This window comes from Struthio camelus, chromosome 2 (assembly GCF_040807025.1).
Source record: "Struthio camelus isolate bStrCam1 chromosome 2, bStrCam1.hap1, whole genome shotgun sequence".
Taxonomy (NCBI): Eukaryota; Metazoa; Chordata; class Aves; order Struthioniformes; family Struthionidae; genus Struthio; species Struthio camelus.
Window position 1 is genome coordinate 25,205,143 of NC_090943.1, and position 22,997 is coordinate 25,228,139.

Here is a 22,997-nt window from a genome sequence, read left to right on the forward strand (position 1 = left end):
CTCACAGGCTATCCTCTGAAATTGAGATCAACAGCTTGGCTGAGAAGGCATTCAGCAGGGTAGGGACATTATCCCCACGTTCTTTTCCTTTCCATTCCATAGGCGATGCTGTGAGACCTTTGGCTGCTAAGCAGTAGAATTTGCAGGAAAAAGAGGCCATGCTTGGAGGACGTTCCTTTACAGGTAAGGAACTATCAACCATCCCATCTTTGTTACTATGCTTCCCCTGCAGACAAAGGAAGTAGTGGGATCTGTAAGCAGTAATGTCCCTTGCTCAACATCGAACTGTAGAACACTTGCAACAAAGCAACAGCTAGGCAACTGGAAAGCAGGCCTTCCCTTCTGAGCTAGTAATAGCAAAGGTAGTGTAAAAATAGCAAAGCTTGTTCTCCCTACTGGGGTCCACGGTTGATGGGCAGATGGTGTATCAGGCTGGTGGTACAAGAAATGGCATTGCCCTGCTGAGACCAAATTGAATGGAATAATTTCTCGGAGCATGTTAACGTCTGTTCTGACCTTCAGAGGTCACCAAGGTGCAGGAGGTGATGAAATTTATGTTCCACCTCAATCCTGTAAGAAAACAGTCCACTTGAATTATCCATTCTCACTAGTGTTTTCTTGTGTTGCCTCCTGGCCTACATGAGTTCAAGGCATATGACTCCTTAGCTACACCTGGGGGGGGGGGGGGGTAGTCCTTCATAGAAGGTTCCAGCAACTGTGGCTGTCAATCAGGCTGGCCTTTACACGACCCCTGGGCAGACATCTTCAACCTGATTGGCCAAAGGGCAACCCCTGGTACTCTGCTACTATGGAGGACCTTACATCTAAGTCCCCAAACAGGTCTGCATGCAAATAAGGGATTGAGAACTGACCAATCGGCACACGGCACGTGTTAATGGGTATTGCCTACGGTCACCATTTGGCTGCGTATAAAAAGAGCTGCAGCCTTGTGCGCGCGCGTGTGCCGACGACGGCAGAGTGAGATGGAGCAAAGAAGACAGAGCTGATCACTGTAGCGCAGTGGCCTTGTTAAAGGCTCCAAGAAGCTAAGTGGCCTTTCTCAAGGCCTTCGCCAGAAGCTGTGGGATGGCAGACGGGGAGGCTGGAGCTTCCGCTCACAATCCTGAGCTGGGACGCCAGACCAGGAGCCGCCAGAGGAGTCCCTAGAGGAGCCACTACACCAGGGCCCAGTGGACAAATAAGCATTAATACAGTTGGAGTACCAGGAGACAGCACGCCTGTAGGCATGGCCTGATTGGGCAGGCACACATGTCGGTGTGGCTGGATTAATAACACGGTTGCAGTACTGGGGAGAGGCGTGTTCGTCCGATGTGGCCTTGCAGGTGGTTTTTATATTAAAAAAAAAATATATATATATATATATATACACAGACTCACACGCACGCTCACACACACACAATCTCATTTCCTTTGGACGGATTTGTTATTCCCTCTATACGTGCATCTTTATATTGTTTTATTTATGTACCTATGTTGTAAATACTGTGTGTGTGTGTGTGTATATATGTATGTAAAAAAATTTGAGGTTTCCAGTTATAACTGTTCTTGTCATTGTTAACTATTACTTGCTATTAAAGAGTTATTTGTTCATTGACATTGTATGGCGATGAATGGATTTACAAACACCTATACCACCATCCCAAACCTGTTCAGTTCACAGTCCTTTATCCACTATCCCCACCATGCCCTTCTGTTGGGGTGCTCGCCCCTTTGGGTCAGACTGGAATGGGGTGAATGGGGTCCCTTCATTCCTTAAGCTGAAGAGCCTCTGCTCTGAAGGACTCGACTAATGTAACCAGTGTTGGTATTCATAAACCTCCTGTGGTGGTCTACAAGGGCAGGCATGATGAAAAAACGGTAGCTCTTCTAACTGCTGTAGTCGTAGTGAGGTACCAGATAAAAACAAGAACCCCCTTTATGCTCCTCAGTTGGAGAATCGCCATGAACTGTGGTCCACGTGTCTGCTGGGCTGTTGTTGATGTGCACCAAGGGTTGATAAAGGCAGCCCATGATGGGCTTTTTGATCATATTGCTGGGTGATACCAGCACAGCAGCATCAGGGTCATAGTCTGTCTTGGCCTTAAATAGCGTTCTATCCAAGGCTGGAAATAACTTTCTTAAAGTCATCTTAATCTATAGATGTTTTGTATCTGAGATTTTTGAGGCATGCTGCTGGATCCCATTAAGAAATATTATGTGAAATTACTGAAAACACAAAGTGTAAAATAAAACTAGAAACAAACGTTAGCAAGCTTTTATGTGATTCTTGAGTGGATATTTACTTGCAACTAGAATCCCCTTTAAATACAATAGAAAAGCAGGACAGGCATAATCTCATTAAAATCTGACAAACCAGTTATTGTCTTTCAAATGCTTACTATTACCTAAATGTAGCACTATCTTCTATATGCCTCTAATCCCAACCCTTGAAGACAAATGAGAAGAAATTGTACAGTTTGTTTATGTAGAATATATATATATTCTACATCTATATGAGGCAGGCTAAAAGTTGAATGGCAAAATGCATTTCTTTGCATAATTAGTTCCCTAGACCAAATAAGGAGATTGTTATTGTATGTAAGAATACGATACAGGTGAGTACCGCGGGTAGTACCAAGCAGTGGTAATATCACCACTGATACCTGTAGCAGAGTGAAGACAAGTATGAACTGATTTTACTAACCAGATTGACATGTCCAAAGATGACACAAGATAGATATCTGGTTTTTACTGTGATTCCGTAAATGCTGTGGTTGGGCTTCTGATATTCAACAGTGTATTCACATTAGAGAATATGGTTATGCAAAATGAGCATTCCAGATGTAGCACCATAAAAAGATGTGGGAAACAGAGCAGGTATGTGGGTGTATTCAGATGTCATTTGGGATAAAGTAGCTTTAGAGTCACATGGCTATCAAATGTAAGCCAATTTTTTTTTTATTTTGGAATTCTCAAAGTTGGGGGAGCCTCACTTCAAGATTCAGTGTCTCTAGTGTTCTTTGAGTATGTAGGCAGTTGGGCTATAAAAGACAGTCTTTCTCTCACCCTCAGAACAGTTTTGCAGCATGGATCTCCAGCAGTAAAAAACTGAAAGTTACTCCAGGGAAGTCAGTTGCCAAATGATTCACTTCTGAGGCTCAAGCCACTAGGCAGAGTGGGACTTCGAACAACGGTCTCCCCCATCTTGGATCCAGGCAGTGCACCAGCAGATGGCACGGGGGTTCCACCTTGCAGGTATAATGTCTGTGAGCAGGAAAATCAGGCCTCGTTAGGTAAGTGGCTCTTGGGAAGAGGAGGAGTCTACTGGTCAGAGAAAGACCTCTCAATCTTATCCTATAGGTTTGTTTAGCTGAGGAGCTATTTAGCTGGTCTCTGAGGATAGCTTTCGCTACTAACTTTCCTTATATAACTCTAGGGGGTACCTCAGAGGATCTAAGCAGGAAAATCCTAAGTCAATGTATATTTTCTGTGTTGTAAAACATACATGAGACTTTTGAACAATTCTTACTTTATTGGCACCCTGCTTTCCAGCCCCTTGAGTAAGTGCTCTTTTGGGGAAAATACGGAAATTGAGACCCTTTTTTTATGTCGTAAAGAAAAAACTTAGTTTTCTGTATACCACTAGAATTTCAGAGAAATTACCAATACTAAATCATTCTTGTTGCTCACCCAGGCCAATCTCCTACTTCCAGCAGTGGCCAGCAGCAGTTCTGTACTAGTTATGTCACAAGAAGTGCAAAAAGAATGCATTTCAAATAACTAGATGGGGAATAATTTCCTCTTCCCACACAAAAGTCATGTTTATAACCTTAGAATGAAAAACTGGGTAAAGCTTAAAGCATAACATTTTCATCTAAAACTGCATGTTCTTTTAGTCCGTAAGAATGTCTTATCCCTCTCAAAATCTTCCAAAATTCTTGGCCTCCACAACAGTCCGAGTAAAGACTTCAGTGGTCTAATTACTTGTTGTATGAAAGCATAATTCTTATCATCTTTGAATTTGCTGCTTTTTAATTTAATTGACTGTCCTCTTACTCATGCATTGTGCTGCAAGGAGAACAGAAAGCACCAGCTTACATTCTCTATACCATCTATACATACTTTTACAGTGTTCCTGTCTGTTCATCCTCCTTCTGAACAAGCCTGATCTTTCTGCTTTCTGTCACTGTCCTTCTCTGAACCTTGCGGTATTCCCTTTGAGAGTGGCCAGTGCAGTGTTCCAAATCAGGCTGTACCATCAATCTAACTTCAGAATGGAATCTTTTTGTGATTTGTCCTATATTTGCTTATAGAACAAATTGTATATGCTTCCTCTTTTACGGTAATAACAAATAACCACCAAAGTCAAACATTTTAATGTGTTAGTCAAAAAAGAACTGCTACAGTTCCCTGTTGCAGATGTCCAATTACAATCAATAATGCATTTGAGTGTATAGTTGTACCTAGGACTGTTAATGACATAATAGCACCAAAAGTTTAAATATCACATATTTGGAATGTAAATGTTTGTTTCACGTAGAAACATACGGAGCAGTATCCTTAGGATAATACCTATCCAGATGAGTAGAGACAATTACAAAATAATCATACAGCTGTTTTTTATCAGGAAACAACTTTAATATTTTTTTTTTAACTTAAGAAATAAATCCCTGATTGAATATTGACCACTGAGAATGTATTTGTTAAAATACGTCTTAGATTTCAATTACGATCTATATTTCAGAAGAAAAAAGTTACGTGGAGTGGGGTGTGTTATACTTTTCATAGTATTAATTGGCTATAATGTACTGAAATTGGATTCAGTGTTATTCCATCATGTCTGCACGTATACAATGCTCCGTAATATCCTAGAAGCAGAAAATTTAGATTCTTGTGTCAAGATTCTAAAAATACAAATCAATTTCCACAGGTTTTTTGGTATTTAAAAATGTGTTAAGTCTATCAGTAGTTTAAGAGTTTAAGACAGCTTAAAACTCTTAATCATGATTGCAAAATTGCTGTTTCTTATCATTACTTGTACAACTCATACAAACTGAAATTTTCAAGAACGCCCAAGTGATGCAGAAGCACAATATTTTCACTTTTGAAAATCTTCTTGCAAATATTGCTTTGGGTATTTGTTGCATATCCGGTTACTTAGTGTCATATTTCACAACTGACTTATTTTTAAAAACATCTGCAATTTATTTTGTTAGCCAAAGATAATCAGTCTTTATTTGACTTCCTGCTTTTCAGAATGTTGCTAGCAACTTCACTGGCAGTAGAGGTGTATATTCGAGTTTCTTGAGTGCAAACATTTATTGCTCCCAGAGCCATCTCTATGTTAATATTGCATCAATTGGGTCCTGATTGTGTTTGAATTTTAGAGCCAACACTTGCTGTTCAGTGCACCACTATTAAACTGAATGCCACAACATTACCTGTAGGTAATTAGATTATCTCTATTAGAATCCATTAGAGAATATATTAGAATGTTGGGCCTGGGGGAGTGGGGACGTTAGATTTTCCTTCTCCTGCTGTTTAGTCTCTGTAGCTTTCTGATTTTGTTGGAAAGAAAGGAAGTAAAGCTTAGATGTTAAATTTAACAAGTGCTAAATACAACTTGTAATTAATTATGGTTCGAAATAGTTTTTGCAATATCTACGGTAAATCAAAAGCTGAATATCTGCTTATAAATCACTTTTTTAACTTTCTATCTCTTGATCCTTTGCAATATTGGCACATGTTTTTCAGGCTTCATTTTTCTGCAATTGTGATTTCAGTAGTCATATAGAATACGTTCATTATGGTTAGTGAGTTGTGAAGATGTTGCAACACAGGGTAAGTTGTAAAGTTGTTATTGCTCATTTAAAAAAATGTGGCATGAATACCCAGTGTAATAAAATCTGATAGAATGTTAAGTGGCAAGAGAGTGAAACCCAGAAAACTGGCCTTTGTGTGAAAATAACTCCCCTCCACACACACGCAATAAAGGACTATGTACATCCAGATGTGAGAGAGTTTAATGCTCAGAGACGGACTGCCTCCAACATACTTCTGAAAAATTCCAAGGAAGCTTCCAGTGAGGTAAAAAACAGAACTGAATATGAAAGTTTTTCTATTGGATTTCCCAAAGAAGCCTGGAAGTAAACTATAAAAAAAAAAAAGAGGAAAAAAAAAGCACCATCCATAAATGAAAATATTATTTATCTGAAGGATAAAGCCTGTCAAATCATCTACTTTTGATCACTTGCGTACAGAAAAATGAGGACTTCATACATGCAGATCAGTGTTCCCTCAATAGAATGTGATTTAGAAAATTTCTGCAGTTTAATTCAAAAGCGTATGCCTAAATAATCTTCAGTGTTTTTCATAGAAGTATTTTCCTAGCCAAAATGGTATATGGTTCTAAATGAGAGAGGTTTGCAAGGGGAGGGGCATAAACCCCCTTTTTCAGATCTGCTTTGGCTGATTATATACACTTCTAGCAAAAAAAAAAGTATATATAAAGGTATTTATACTTTTAAATGCATTTATCTTTGTATTGATTGGCTGTATTTCTAAAAACAGTTTTAAGAATTATTCTTACAAATGTTTAATGGTTTGACGGAAATAGAGTTGCCCTACTAAAAAAGTGTTGTATTTATGAAGCTGCTATCATTAGATATCATTATATCCTCTTAGCCCACAGACTGGCTAGGACTCTGCATTTATAGTCCTTAGTTTAAAGCAACCACGCCTTGGCTGGTAATGGCAAGTGAAAAATGAAAACTATAATGTACCAGTGCAGGAAACTATCTATCTAGTGTATAACTGTACTGTGTATTTACTGCATATTTATAAGTCTACTGCCTAGCTGGTGTAATATATACCCCATACCATATTCTCACAGAACTATAACACAAGAAGTTGTGAAATAGTGCGTTCATAGCGACAATTTTTGTCTAACTGCAATAAATTGAGACGTTGTGGCTACAGCCACAAATGGAAGTATTTATGACCTTTGAAAAAAGATTGAAACTTTATAGCAATGAATTTTCTCTCTATAAATAGTACTTTTCCATTTTCTTAACCCACCCTACCCTTGGTCCTTTTGGTACCTAGGCACAGAGTTTTATAACCTAATTGTGTGCTGTGTGAGCAACTAGTCAAGTATTTCATGGCTACTTTCAGGTAATATTCAATCTTGCCTGTAGCGTATGACTAGAGCTGTGTAAGCAGGACAGGGCAAAACTTATTAGCCATTTTCTCCTCGAAGTTGATGTATCATGTCCAGGTGCATTACTGTGCCTTCAAAACACCTATTTTGCTGGACAGTGTTCATGATGGGAATCTTCAGCTTGTCATACCATGATTTTGTCTGCTGCTTCCCAGGTGGGTTACTTATATTGTGGAAATAAACCGTGGGAAACTGCATTTCCTTCATCTACCCTCTAATTGCTTCCCTTAGTAAGATTATTCAGTGAGATAAGACCTAAAAAAAATTCAGGTCAGCAGCCTCGACCTTATATGAAATATGAAGGGTGATTCCCTGGTCAGAAGGCAGGAAGCAGCTATCCAGGCTCTCCATTGCGTGTCCTTGTGCGCTCTGCAGGAGGAGACCCAAGGAAGGAAGCTTGGCAGGCTGAAATGCTCATAAGAGCAAAAATGGAGGTGTCAGATGTCTTAAACATTGCCAGTGCACAGCAATGTGTTTAATGGTGATCTGCATAATGGTTTTAGTTATGAAGATAACATTTGTTTTGATTTTTTTAGAGTACAACGAGCAGCAGTTCTCACTATAGTGTTCAGCGTCATTCCACCTTTTCTTTTTTTAAGGTCTTGCAGCTCATCTAAACCCTTCCAGTGTATAGTTTGCTGACATATTATCTTGCACTGGTCAGTAACGAGTTGTGTCTGCCACTGTGCTGCTCTGACATTCCTCCTCCTCCCTTGACTCACCGTAATAACTGTGTGTCATTTTAATCGTGCCCTATAGCTAGCCTTTTGTCACATTGGAAAAAGATGATGGAAGAGCAACCTTAGACAATTTCTAATCTTGCTCCATTTTCAGAAAGAAACACAGTTGTGATAGCTGCCATGATTAGTGATAATATGCAGTAATGCTGCCCTTGGGTTCCCGGTAGGTGGGAGTGTAGAATGCGAGTTGCACATGCAGCGCTGCTTCTGCTGGGGAAAAATAAGCCTGGGCTTTGGGAGAAAGGACATCCTGGGGGCTCCTGCACATCGTGGTCTCGTCTTGTCCTGTAGTGCAGTAGGGTACGTTGTAACTTGAAAGGCACAGCTCCACGCTGTCAACCTTCAATTCCCTTTCAGTGTTAGCTGGGAGAGGAAAGCAGGGGAGAAGTGAGAACTTAGGAAAGGAGGTAAAAGGATCATAGGGAAGGAAAGGGAGGTTTACACTGAAAAGGTACAATCTACGGCAGGGTCACGAGCTGGAGGCAGAAGCTGATCCGAGGTGGGCGGACAGTGTGAAACAGTGGGGAGGGCAAACACTCGGCACCCCTACCCGAGAGGGCCACCACCTTCACCTAGCCGGACTGACTGGCAGGGGCGGTGGCCCTGGCTGTAGCTGGGGGGTTTCCCCCAGGGCGGGGAGGGGGAGCGGGGTAGCCCCCTCCGCCCCGCCCCGCCCCGCTTTCCTCCTCCTCCCCCTCGCTCCGCTCCTCCGGCTGCCCCCCAGGTCTCGCACAGGTCCTTCACCACAACTACATTTCCCAGCACTTCCCTCTCCCAAGCCGGGCTCTGCGGGGCGCCCCGCCGCCCCTCCCGGCCCGGGTCTCCGCGTGTGGCGGGGGAGCGGGGCGGAGCGGAGCGGAGCCCACCCCGCGCAGCCCGGCAGCGGCGGAAGCCGAGGCGGCACCATGCGGCACTGAGGCGGCGGGAGGGAGCGGGGCCGCCGCCGCCGCCGCGCACCGCTGCCCCGGCTCGGCTGCGGCGGGGCAGCGCCATGCGGGCTGCCGCCTGCCTGCTCTGCCTGGCGCTCTGCGCCCTGGCCGCCGCCCCGGCGGCTCCCGCCCGGCCCCCAGGTGAGCAGCAGGAGGAGGAGGAGGAGGCGGCGGCGGGCGGAGGCGCGCTGCCGGCGGCCCCCGCGGAGCCGGAGCTGGGGCCGGCGCCGCGGGCGGGCGGGGGAGGGGGGCGATGCCTCGAAAACGGGGCCGGGGGGCGCAGCCGGGTGACGGGTGCCTCTCCTCTGCCCAGGGCCGGCGGCGGGGCGGCGGGGCGAGAGCCGCTTCGCGGAGCGAGAGAGCATCAGGCCCCTGCGGCTGGTCTCCGGCGAGGGCGGCGGCGGCGGCGGGGCGCGGCGCCCGGCGCTGAGCACGCGGGTGCGGAGCGGCGCGGCGCGGAGCCAGGTAGGCGCGGGGTGCGGCGGCGGCGGCGGGGCCCCCGGCCCGGGCGCGGCTCCCCCTGCGGCATCGCCGGCCCCGCGGGCACCTGCCGCCGCGGCCTGGTGGCCTTGGCGGGGGCGCGGGCGAGCGCCGGCGAGCCGCGGAGCGCCGCGTTGGCGCCGCGGCAAGCCCCCTCCCCAAACGCAGCAGCGGCGGTTGTGCATCGCCGCGCTGCTTCGTCAGGCTGCCTCCTCCTCCTCCTGGCCGTGGTCACCCCACCCCGATGTGTTTTTATGGGTGGGAGAGCAGCGTTTGTTTGAAGACGCTGCTCGGTGAAACGCACGGCTCGTTTTCCTGAAGGTCCGGCGGGAAGGGTGACCCTCCTGCCGCGCCGCAGCTCGCAGATCGCTTAAGATGGTCCCCGTGCCTGCCGCGCCCCCCCCGGGCGCTGTCGCGGCGCGAGGCTCTCGGTGGGTCTCAGCAGCCGCAAAATGAAAGTTGTAATGCCTCTGCGACAGCTGGAGCTGAAACATGGAAGCTTAATTTCAGTTTCTGGCCGGCCCCTCTGCAATTTGATTTCGTATTCAGGGGACTTGGACATGCTTTTAAAAATGGAAACGGGAAGGGACGTGGTTGAAATATAAGATGTGAACTTAATGGTGAAATTTAATTTACACGTTAGTGCCAAAACTAGAGTATGTTTTCAGGTTGCTGTTGTATGAAAACCAATCTCCGTAGCTTTTAACAAATAACTAGCTTAACTTACATTAAGACACAGTTGTTTTAGTCCTGATCGTTAATCATCATGTTTGAGATGGTGTGCGAAGCGATAGCAAAATGCTGTATCTAAAGGGAAATAAAATGTTGGGTGTATACCATTAAACACGGAGCTAGAAAAATTCTGCGCTTGAGGTAACTGCTGAAATCCAAGAAGAGTTGTTGGCCTCCTTTTCCAAAAAATGGACTGCTGTCAATTTAAGAAACACAATTAATGAAAAATTGTCTGTAACTTCTTTCATGTAATCCTTAAAATATAAGCACTGACAATTTGTATTCTTTTAATACGGTTAAATAAAACAGGGTCTCCTCATAGCATATTAATTACCTATGGATAGAACTTCTATAAAAAAAAATTTGATGTGAAGGCTGTATTTACCAATTATGTGCTATATTAAAAAAAACAAAAAAACAAAAAACCCAACAAAAACGCCAGCAAACCTCTCAGCATTCCAGGATCATTTGAAGACCTGGAGACATTCACAAATTCAAATGTTACATGACACGTCTGCAGCAAAGTAGCTATGGTTGCATTTGGATTTAGTGTCAGGATTCAGATACTGGCCTTACAGCATAAACTGTTAATTAGTGGGCTTTGTTTTTTCTGAAAGTCTCAGACTTCAGACATTCACCAAATTGGATGCTCTTAACTTCTCAATTCACACATGTTTAGTTAAGTCATTATTCGGTATTAACATTACCCCAACCAGACAAAAAGTAGCACCAGTGAGTTAGAAAACATTAAATGCATTTACTTCACAATAGTTTCCACACTGAATGGCACTAAAATATCTAAAGCGCTGCATGCAACTACAAATTTTCTTCCGGATCAAGAAATTTCCCTCTGCGACTTAAAATATTCACAGCCTGTCCTGCAGTATGTGGTAGTTATTACCCCACGGAAGGATGTGGTAATTGGCAGCGATTCGGAGGAAGAAGATTACCGAGTGAAAGCAGGCCAAAATAAGTGGAGTAGTGCCGATTTTCTGTGCTCCTCGCAGAGGGCATGGTTACATCGTCATCGCAGGATACTGCGTTTCTTGCCCGGAGTTCTGAGTCTGCTTGACAGTAACGGACAGCAGTATGGCTACGCTTGCTTCAATAACGGCTTTGTGGAAGCTGCATTTAGGAAGGTATTTTTGCTGTGATAGTGTTAATTGTTGCAGTTGACTGATCTCATCTCCTGATGGTTGAAGTCTAGCACTCCATTTAAAAACCCTTATCTCTGCCCAAATGCCTATCAAGGCTATGAACTGAAAGAATTAAGTTTTATGGTTGCTTTTTGGGTGGTTGGTAAAGATTATGTACTGGTATGTATACCTTATGTTAGGTATAGCGTATTGGATTCTGTTCACACATGAAGAGACAGCTATTTCTGCCCTGAAGAGTTAACAGTCTTAACACCAGTGACATATACAGGGTAGGGGAACAAAAGCTCACTTGCAATCTGGACGGTTTTCGTATGTATTGTTGTGTTTTATGACTAAATGTACATTGACTGCTTCCATGCCTTATTCGATCCATTGCTAGTAGTCTTGGGACAGCTAAGTATCAAAGTTAGAAACAGTTTTCTTAAGGAGAGATTTAAAACAGAAGGTATTGACCTTGTGCATTAGTTTAGGAAGGATGCTTCTTGGAGGAGGTTAAAACATTCAGGAACGATGACTGAAGCCACGTCTAGAAAAGGAAAAAGTCACGAATGGGATGATACAGTGAGAGGACTTCACACTGAGGATTTAGCTTTTGAATTAATGTAAAATAATGTAACTGTGTTTTGATAAAGATAAAAAGGAAAGAGAGAGAGATAAGCTAAAATGGAGAGAAAGAAGTTGCATTAAATCAGATCAGATCCCTTTAATTCCTGGATGAAAGCTTTAGATTCAGAAAGGACAGAGGTTGGACAAGAGGGGATGCAAACTTGAGTCTGGAATTGTGCAAGGGGAAATTAGATGGTAGTTCAGAGGAAAGTCGAAGCAAAGTGTGGCTTTTGCAGATCAGGAGCTGCAGAACAGGCGTATGATGGAATCAAGCTGGAGAAAGGTAGTAAGAGAAAAGGAGGAGAAAGACAGGAAATGCAGGCAAAAGTGACTGGGAAGTGATGGCTGGCAGATTTTTAAAAATCTACTTTTTTTCTTCCTGGTATTTGTTGAGGCTTTTTTGTAGCAACCTCCTTTTTTTTTTTTTTCCCCTCCTTCTTCCTCGCTGTAACTGGTGAGTGACTTCTAAACGTGCATGCTTTAGAAACCTAGAATGCAATTCCTTAGGTAACAAAATCAACATGGACGCGGTTGTCTTAAGATTGCTGGACTTCAGAGTACAGTACAAGGCAAATGTTGTAGGCTGTCATGCAGTTGTGTTATTAATGTTCAAACGTACAGGATGTAGTGGACTTTGAAATCTTCATGTAACTTTGTGATTCTGCTTTTAATTCTGCCAAGGAGCGAGTCACTACCAGGATCCATGACGTTCCTGCGTCTCAGATTCTTAATTCCTCAAAGGAAGTCTATTAGCAGCTGCACAGTGTTTAATCAAAGAAGTAATCAAGATAAGATATATCTGAGGATGCTAATATTAATATTACCATTAATGTACCCCAGGATCATAGCAATGAACTCTTGATTCATTGTTGCATAAATAAGCCTATTAAAAGATGAATATCCCCTATAGTAGGGATGTTCAGTGAAGGCAGCCCTAAGATTCTTGTATTTAAAACACAGTTCCTTCTGTAGATAGTACAAGGAACCTCCTAACTCCATGCCTTGAGCCTTCTTTTGGTTACAAGAAGCACAAGGGAAATCACAGTACTTTCCTTAGGTCGGTATTGTGCAGGCATGTTCTTTATTAAAGTGTGGGAATAAATAAGCAATAACATTCCTCCCCACTGCTTGTATTTGTTCTCCTACCTGTGGAGGAGAGCAAAATAAAGCACTACCTGTGGAGGAGAGCAAAATAAAGCACTAAGTCTGCCTGTACAAGAAGCAGTTTGACTGTACATCAGCACCTGATTTGGAGGACCCTTTTCTTAATCTTCTGTGGATCAGGTGTTCTGGTAGCAAAAATAACATTCATTTTCCAGCTGGAGATTAAGAGTGCCAGGGCTCTACATGCCTTCCCCCAACCCTAACACTAACTTAATAGCAGCCTGGTCTTGGCTAGAGGCTGCAGCTGCAGTGTTTTGACAGTGCCAAAATACTGGGTCTTGGAAGAGCTGTCTCAAGTGCCTTGCGACTTACACTGCACAGGTAAACTCTTGCGTTTAACTGGGTAACTGTATGTGTGGCTGATCTTTATCTGTCCCACTGTGCTCCTTACCTGAGCTTTCTGTCGCAGGTGGAACGTAATCCTGGCCCTTGGCTGAAGGAGAAGTTTATTCGAAGCCACGTTCAGAGCTAGGCGTGAGATGAGCCAAAGGAGAGCGTGTCTGCTCCGCGCCGGCTGTGAAAGCTTCCAGTTAGTTCTGTTCATGGCCAGCACCTTTGTGGCTGTAATAATGGATAAAACAGCTCTAGATTTTGGGACTGATGGATGATGACTATTTGAAGAAGTATCATGAAAAATTGTCCAGTTTTAAACATCTTTTTCCACCCACTCCAACATATTAATCAAATAACTGCTGGTTCTTGGAGAAACTTAGGCACAATTTTCAATCAACCCATCATGAAACCAAAGAGGGTGGAGGCTAAATTGGGATTGAGGCTGGAGTGAGCATAAAGAACACGCATTTGGGTCACTGCCAGTTTTGACTTTCTTTCTACCTCGTTCCACTCTTCTCACTCTTTCTTTAAGGTTTATAAGGCGTTTGGCAAAATGTGTGCAGTACTTTACTGTTTGCTCAATATATGGTGGAGTTATTTAATGTAAGGACCCCATACTCCAATCGATATTCTATTTTCATGAATATGCGAATGACTTTCAGTTAAAATGTCAATACTCTTGGTGCAAGTCCTGCCTTCATGAAGAGGAAAAAATATGCTGATAGCTAAACTTTGCTATAGATTGCAGCATGCTGCAAGGGCGTTGAGATTGCCCTTTGATTCCTGATGTAGGAGGGACTTTCAGATCTGCCTCTTTATAAAATATATTCATAGTGTGTATTTGGTATTTTATAGAGTAAGAATATTTGAAATTTCTAGTTTATCCTTCTGTGCAAGCTCATTTCAGGAAAAGTCTTTCCCTACTTGGTAATGAGCTTGACCTATAACAATAACAATATATGACAATAAATGAACGTGCCAAAAAACCTTCTGGTAACTGTTATTCCGGAACTCAGGTTGTAGAAACATCATACTAGTATTCAGATTTTAAAAGGTGATTAAAAGATGTGGGTATCTTTGAAAATTCTAGGTTGTGTAAAAGGGCTGCGTAGGAAATGTTTTTTTGTGGTCTTTTCTTGAATTTGTGCCATAGCAGAGCTGAAAAAGGTAAATTCCAAAAGCTATTGCTTAATCTCATAAAACAGTCATGAAGGATTTTTAAAGGCTCACTTGTAACATTCCTTATAGAAAGCACTTTTTCCAACATGTGATTGTTACCATGATCAATATAATAACTGCCTGTTTTTGATCCGAGTCAGATAGACAAGTCCTTTCCAACTCTGATAATCAATGCCTATATTTACTCCTGATAATCTTTGGCACCCCTGTGTTCAGAATCAGGTTGGATGTTCTTTCTTCCACTGTTTCGCTGAACATACCTGTTTTGGCGGTGGTGTTGTGGCTAATGATCTGCTGTAACACATTCGTGATGCAGAAGTGTGTTACATTGCCAGTGGTGTCTTGATAAATATTACTGAGATGTACCCAAATTACGGAGAAACTACATACAGAATTATCATTCAGTCTGAAATTGTCCACCACAGAACCGTTGAAAGTGTGCATGTAACACTGGTAGATCTGGTATTATACTTTTCTGCTGCTTCGGATTCCCTTTGTAGTTCTCTCTATAACTCTTGCCAGCCTTTGAGTGACTCGATACTAACTTTTCTTGGGGCTCCGCTTATTAAAAACGTTATTGCAATTATCCTGTCAAGCACTGCTTAAAGTGAAATCAAAATCCATCAAATGTTCAAAAACCCAATAAAGTTCAGCTTTCCAAAATCTGGGTCCTTCTGGCTAGTGTTACCTCAATGCTCTTCCCTGTCAAATCAGTTCTGCTAAAGTTTGTGTTCCTTCCACTTACTGCAGCTGGCTCCCGCCATGTCTTTCTCTCTTGAGAGTATGAGGATCCTCATCTTGGGCTCCCATGGATTTGAGCCAAAGCTGCTTCTCCTTCCTGGTAGACCAGCCTCCTCTTTTGGAGAAAATCGCTCGCAAGGCTGTTGTCGGATGATCTGACTGCCAGCCCAGGCCCATGTTCATAACCTGAGACTGGATAGATAAAGGTACAGAGAACAAAGTCCAGTATCGTAAGAGGGCCAAGACCACCTGCTTGGACACAAGATTGTGGGATTTCCTGTTCAGCGTATGCCTGTCATTCTTCTAATGATACGATTCAGTTTTTGGTCCCTAAATAGCCATTTTCAGTATTATATTTCCTAGAAACAGAGCAGTTATTGGCTTGTCGTGTGTATAATCTCCCTCCCTCCCTCCCTCCCTCCCTCTCTCTCTCTCTCTCTCTCTCTCTCTCTCTCTCTCTCTCTTTTTTAAATTCAAATGAATATGTGCAGACTGGAGAACTGTAGCAAGTAACCATGCTTTGTAAAAAAGCATGTATAGCATGAATACAGAGTTTAGAAAAAGTCATGTGGGTAAAAGCCTTTTGATGGTGCCTTGATGACTGAAAGACTCTGTGCGAGTGTGGAGGCTACAGCCCTGTCTTACAGCTCAAAATTGCCTGAAAGAATAGAAATATATAGGAATATGCTCAGTTCCCTAAATGTTTCCTTAGAGTGTTTCAGACCTGAAATTCTTTGGGAATAAAAAATTCCATCAGCTGTTTCAGAAAATACATACAGTGAAAATATTTCTTTGTCTTGATCTACTAGGCTGTATCAAGAGGAGACTGAGTTCTGAACTGTGTTTTTTAGCACTTTTCAACTTTAAACAGGACTTTGGTTCTTGTGTATAGAGGATGAGTCATTTTTAAAAAAGTATTATCTGTGGAGTTGGTTGAGCAATGTATTGGCATGCCTAAGAATTTGCAAGTTGAGTAGGCTGTTCTTAGTCCGTAGTGCTGACAAAACGTTAGTAAACTTTTTGCTGTTGTCTGAGATCCCAGCGCACTGCTTGATAGCCATGTTAGTAGGCAGTAAGTGTCAAACAGCGCTTGTTGCTTATGATGGGAAGAGCTAATCTTTTGATAATCTTTCCTCCATCTACAAACTAAATGTAAGACCCCTCAAAAATGTTTAGAATACGTGACTATGGTGCTGAAAAATGTTTTGGTAAGCCATACTTACTGTACAAAGGAGCAAAATTAGCGTATGCTCTTTTTATTACTTTCATGTTCTTTATGTGTAATCTAAAGGCAGCATTACAGGAGTATGTTTACATTTTATTACCACATTCCCAAACTGAACTCAATCCCTTAGTTTCTGAAGTCTACAAGAGCTGTTTAAAAAAAAAAAAAAAAAGCATTTTTCTAAACATCATTGGTTTCTTTTAGAACTTAGAAAACATGAAGCTAAACATGACCTCAAAGTGTCATCTGCTCCAGTGAGGAAAATGTCCAAATGCCTTAGCTTCTCTTGCCTGTTAAATTCATTGAAGTTTCCTTCTTGCCCTGAATGGTGTCCTTGAGACAATACCGTCCTTTCTACAGCAGAATGACACAGAGATCCAGATGGGTTCACACTCAAGTAGTGCCTACAGTAAGTGCCTTGCTTCCCTTGTTTTGTATTCTGTCCCTCTGCAGATTCATTGTAATTTATTTATTTGTCTCATATACTGCAGCTGTGCACTAGTAGCTGCTTGTTGGAGGTCTGTCAACTCAGCTCTGCCAAACAGCCTCAGGAGAGGATCCTGTAGGAACATTTAATTTAAAAGATATTTTCCTTATTTGAGTGCTTTCCCTTAGACCTCACGCTGCTTCGCAGTGAAACAGGTTGACCATGTGGTTACGCAATCAAATGCGTTGTTCTTCGTCTTATGTGTGACCCCGTGAAGCCGGTAGTCACTGTGGAGATCAGTGGGAACTGCAGTGTCGGTATGCCACAGGGTCAGTCTCTGTTTGCTCTGCTTCCCGGTCTGTGTTTTAGAAGACTCGTCTTCAATAGCCAAAGGTTTTGTATTAATTGCGACGGAAAGCATTCTGAAGTTAAGAGAGCTTTCATTCGTGACTTTCCTTTGTTTCCTATTTGTAATCCAGCACTTTATCAGTCACCCGTACCTGTTCTATTGTACTCTTTCTAGCCATTAATCTTTGACGGAGAACCTTGTCAAATGCATTTAAAAAACCTGAGGTTGAGCAGTCACTGTTTTTCCGTTTTTGTCTCAACAGTGATGTAATTAAGACCTCCTGCAGATTAAACATGATCTTTTATGCGTGACTCTCTGCGTCTTTACTTTTAAGAGGGAGGAAAAAAAGTATTACTTCCCAAAAATTCTTCTAATTCTTCCTTTTACAGGAATGAAGACTTTCACAACAACAAAAGTTACAGTAATAGTCTCATAGGAAATCAAAAGTTGTAATGACAGTAATGTAAAAAAAAAAATTAAGTTAATTTAATTTCTAGACATAAAAACATAGGAAATATAAGAAGCAATCCCATGGGATTTTTCTAGGGCTAGAAACCAGTGTGGATTGCCTCTTGGGAAGCAGCATCTTGCCCATTCAGTTACTTTAATCTGTCCTTTTAGTTCTGTGAGATCAAGTGATAGTTCATCCTAAATTTGCTAGCAGTGGCAGCCTAGTAGTTTTCCTGTCTTCATTGCTGCATCATTTAACCTTGTGGGAATTTGTGAGAAATACAAAGTGGGGGAAAGGAGGGAGGGAGAAAAGAGAAGATCTGGAGGGGAAATAAGAATTATTTTTCAGTCAGTTTATTTTAACAGTTCAAAGATGCCCAGAGTTTTGAAGTGTCAGGTGGAGTCCCAGGACAAGACATGTGAGTAGATACAGCCCAGTCTAAAAGAGCTCTGCATCACACCTCTGGGATCTCCGAAGGATCCCTACTGCTACACAGATACAACATCTGCAGTAGTGATGTCTGTGCAACATATTAGGTAGATAATGCATTCAGGCCTGCTTTTTTTCTGCTGCTGCTCCCCTCATCCGTCGTTCTGGGGACTCCTTTTCCTTTATATTACTGAGTATGTTCGAGCAGCCTCTAATTTCAAAACCATAAATAAAAGTGTTTTTTTTTTTTTTTTTAACTATTGAGAAGAATAGTTACTGGCATTCCAGAGGTACAAACCGTCCTTACTTCTAACTCTAATTTTACAGATACTATTATGTTTATGTGGAGACAAGCTATTTGTGGACGTGTTTACGGCTTCTGCAAGATCTTCGGCTCATGTAAGCTGGCAAAAGTCCACTGAAGTGAATGGAGCAATGGCACTGAGATCTGGCTGATAATGTTTAGCTCTGTTAAACCTCTGCCCCACCAACATTTGGCACCAAGAACAAATATGCAATCCAGGATTCAAAAAATGAACATAGACCTCTTAAAATCTTTTCTTGTTTCTAGCCTTTCCTCAAAATAAATGACTTACTAAATATACCCCAGAGAGGCAGCTATAAAAGCCTTTTCATCAAACTGTGATGCTTTTCTGCAGTTTTTTCATGAAATAACTTTTTTTTTTTTTAAGAAAGCCATATAGGTATTTAGATTTAGTCTTATGCAATGTATACAAGGAGAGAGCTTGCATAAAGAATGACAAATAATGGTGATCAATATAGTAAATAAGTGCCTATAAATATTTTGAGAATATTAAAAGTAAGGTGGAGATTTTGGAGTTCTTTAATATGTTATGATGTGTGAATCCAGTTCAGTCACTCTGAACTTTTGATTAAAATTAGGTATTACAAAGGGTAATACAGAGGGTTTGAGGAAATCATATTCCATTTATATTTTTATTGTGATATATATTTTATCTATGAGCAAAGTTTCTTTTCTAGTGAAAGTACAATAGTAAGTTTTTGAACAAATTTCTTATTTTAGATACATTAACAATATACTGGATAACTTCAGATTTGTTACGACAGAGCTGAGACTGGAAGTTGTCCATTTATAATGCGTACATGCACTATTTAGCATTGTATTACCCTGATTGTATGCTAGCGTAAATTTAAGTTGGATGATTGTTTTCAAAACATTGAAATTTTTAAAATTTTTATTAGGTGAATCTACATACAAAAGTTATTACTGCATTTTTTTATTTAATTTCATTAATATATTTATTTTGATTACCTATGAACTTACCTGTATGCTTACTGAATTTAAGGGGCAATCATTTCATACTCACTTAAAGGATTATTAACAACCTGCAGTTTTGTTCTCGTATTTTATAGATGGAGGGGGACAAGAAATTAAAATAGTATCTAAAGAATCTGTTATTTTGTAAACGTATCCAACTCCTAAAGTGACTGCAATAAAACCTCATTGTTCGTTAATGTTTTGGAGCTCAGCGTTTAAGTTCTCTCTTGCTATGACGTTCTGTATTATTTGCTCTTTTGTTTCTCTTGATGCTTTTCTTTCGAGTATACACATTTGATCAGAATCTTTTAATTAGAAAGCACAAATGCTATAAAGCTAAAAATAGCAAAGCTAAAATTCCTTGCATCAAAGTGCAAGCTTATAAGTAGGATCTTCTCACCAAAAGTGTTTTTTAATTTTTTTTGGTTATGATATGGTTTGATAGAGATTATTGTTATCTGATCCAGCAGAACTTTAAAATAAAAAGAAGCATCTAGGTGCTTTGTGCAGGATACTTCAGAAGTAAGAAAGATACGTTTTGAGGAATAGCACGTTATATCACCGTATATTTTTATTTCTCTTTTTCCTTATTTTATTAAGGAAAAATATTAGTCATCATTTTATTGTGCCACTTTTAGCACCCAACTAATTATAATTAATGTCAGAACATTTCTAAAATACTTCCTTTCAAAATTTTTGTTAATTCGGCTGGTAAGAAAAAGTGTAGCTTGTGAATGTTTCACTTGTGGTTAAATATTTGTCCTATTTGAAATGAACTCTTGAAAACATTTTATATTTAAAGCTATCTACAGTACAGTGCAACGAGGCTTGCCACCGATTTTGAACAGTGCACTGTGAGTGTGGTTTACGTACATGTTTCCTCTGTGGAGAGGTTCGTTCTGCAGGGGACAGTTTCTGCAGAAAGGTGATCCCCGATGGGGGTACTGAAGAGACTGTATCAGGAACCATCGGTTTGTGGCCTTTGTTCTTAACAATAAGTAGTCATACTTAATAGTGATTGCCTGTCTCCTCTATTGCAGTGATCCCTAAAGCATCGATCGTGTGATTTAAAATAATTGGAGTCACATCCCTGTTGGTTTGATGGCAAAGTTTGCCCTACCGTATTTATTTTTCTAGGATTCAAGCTTTTGGTGTTTGTTTTAGATAAAATATATTTGTGCCTAGTGATTTGAAATAGTCTTTTCAGCGTTCCAGTTTCCTTCTGATTCCTTTCAGACTTTCACTGAGATGCTTAAACTTCACAATCTTTGACAAAGTTAACTCTTACATGACCACGCCGGGTGCAATTTCTGTAAAGGAGTTTGTGGGGTAGCACGTTTTATGTGCAAGTAGAAATTCCATCTGAAAATACTGCAACTAATGGCTCTTGTTCATATTATTCATTGAGTGCATCTCTCCTGTTCTCCTCCACTTTTATGATTTAGTTGTCAAATGTTAGTGTGTCACATCTATGGTTTTAAAAAAGCCTTGAATTTTCTGAGAAAGTTCCTTGACTTGAGAACTGAGTGACATAGTCGATTGTCTTGCTTCAGTGGTTTAGAGGAACTTTTGCAGCTGTCTGTCTTGTTACTTTTGCTTGAATTAGGTGGCATAAAAGTACACTAGTTTCCTTTCTTGAGTTCTTTATTGACATATGTCTGTGAATCTCAGCTTTCCTTTCAGCTAGCCGGTTTACCTGTTTCCTGAGCTGGCATGTGATAATACAGAGGTGCTTAAAAATAGCATAGAGCCAAGACTTTTAAAATTCAATTTCTTTATTTTGTGGTTCTTAAGCAGATATGCAGAAGAATTATTATCCTAAAAAATATACTGACTGACACTCTGACGGTGAAGTTTTCTGTTATGTTAAATGGGATCTAACTGTTAGCTGTCATTGAAAGGGGAAATCTGTCTTCCTCATCGTTCTCTGGTCGCATGTTCCCTCTTGCTTCTTTCCATCTATCCAATAATGGTGTGACTGTATACTTTAACTGTATCAGCTGATTTCTTCAACATAAAGTTGAGCCAGTCCAAGTAATGATTAATTTTCTAGCACTGGCCTGACTTTCTGGGCAGACGCAGGAGCCAACAAAAGAGAGGAGGTGGGTTCGTGTGACCAGGAAGGTGGGAGGAAGGGGGGGAATGGAAGTGTCCATTTTTGGTAGTAGTTACAATACTCAAAAATAACATATATGCGATATTGCAATGTATAATGACTCTGAATTGAGATTCAAAGATTCTTTGAATCTGGAGGGAACTGGGCTTGACTGGGTGTTCAAAATGTGCATCCTTGTATAGGTTTACATTGCATTTGAATTTAAACTGAACTGGGGAGCGGTCTGGGTTTGTACCACCTGGCTTGGGGGTAGTTACAACATCTGTGTCATGTTTTTCGTCCTAGTTTATTAATAGGCATTTCTCCCTTTAAATCACTTCATCCACTTTTGTCAGTGAATAGCTGTCGTCTAGGGTCACCTTAGAAACACATCAGCTAGGGACATGCTCAGGGGAGGAAATTTCCCAGACCGGATCAATGTGATGCAATATACCTGGCTGTTTTTAAAAAAAAAAAAAAAAGAAAAAAAGAAAAAAAAGCTCTGTCCCTTTTCCACTTCTAGTTACATTGTTATTACTGTGAAATTAGCACAGGCTAGTATGTTTCTATGACAAAAGCTACATTCACTATTATATATGTTTAGAAATTTAAGTTATATTTTTTAAAATTCTTCCTTGCTGACAAATTCTCTTTAAGTACAAACATACAGTTGTGCAGAAGACTTAGTTACACTGAGCACATAGATCTAGGTGGTGGCGTATATCACTTATGTTGTTAACGAGAATAAACAGTGAAGTTCTGTGGAATGTTCTTTGCATTAATAGTGTAATGATGAAAAGGTAACAGCTGTGCTCGCGTTATTCCTTTGATCACAAAGTGGTTGCTGGTGTGCATATAGGTAAATGAAGGTTAGTTAAGGTTAGCAAACATGTGGCAGTGGAACAAGTGAATGACTAAGCTAGTACTGGCCCCTCACGCATTGTACTATCCTTGGCCTGTTGTGTCCTGTTTATGAGCAGCTGCCTAGAAGACTTATCTAGCTAGAGAAGAAGGAGTTTTAAACCCATATCCAAAGCAAACTCTGCTGCTTGAGTATTGCAAAATAAATGCCGGTGCTAACATGATAAGCTGTTGATAGTTATTTTTGCTATATTTTTGGTTGCGTTAGCTGCTACAGCCGCTACTTGTGGGCGTCCGTACGTGCTATGGTTGTCTGTCCAGGAACTCGTGAGTACCGTTGACCTATGGCATGGGTCACTCGGCATTGGCTTTGGATCTCTTAATTTCAGTTAAGATGTTCAAAAAATTGTGATGGTGGGAAATTACTGCCTTTTATTTTTGAGGGCTTTTTTTGGGCTGGAAAGTAGGCTTTTCATATTGATGGTAATTAATCATTGAAATTATTTACCCAGGTGAGGTAAACTACATAACTATTTAGTTGCTTAGTCAAAGATTATACGTTTGTTCAAGAGAGATGTTC

The 22,997-nt window shown here is 41.2% G+C and overlaps 1 protein-coding gene across 7 annotated transcripts in view; it reads left to right on the forward strand.

The window, feature by feature from the left end:
* Positions 1 to 9,336: 9,336 nt before the first annotated feature.
* Positions 9,337 to 22,997, forward strand: part of ADAM22 (ADAM metallopeptidase domain 22) — a 139,826-nt gene continuing 126,165 nt past the window's right edge. For all 7 annotated transcript variants that reach the window (XM_068934735.1, XM_068934736.1, XM_068934739.1 and 4 more), the window contains exon 1: positions 9,337 to 9,353. The gene's annotated coding sequence lies outside the window, so the exon portion shown is untranslated. The remainder of the gene's footprint in view (positions 9,354 to 22,997) is intronic.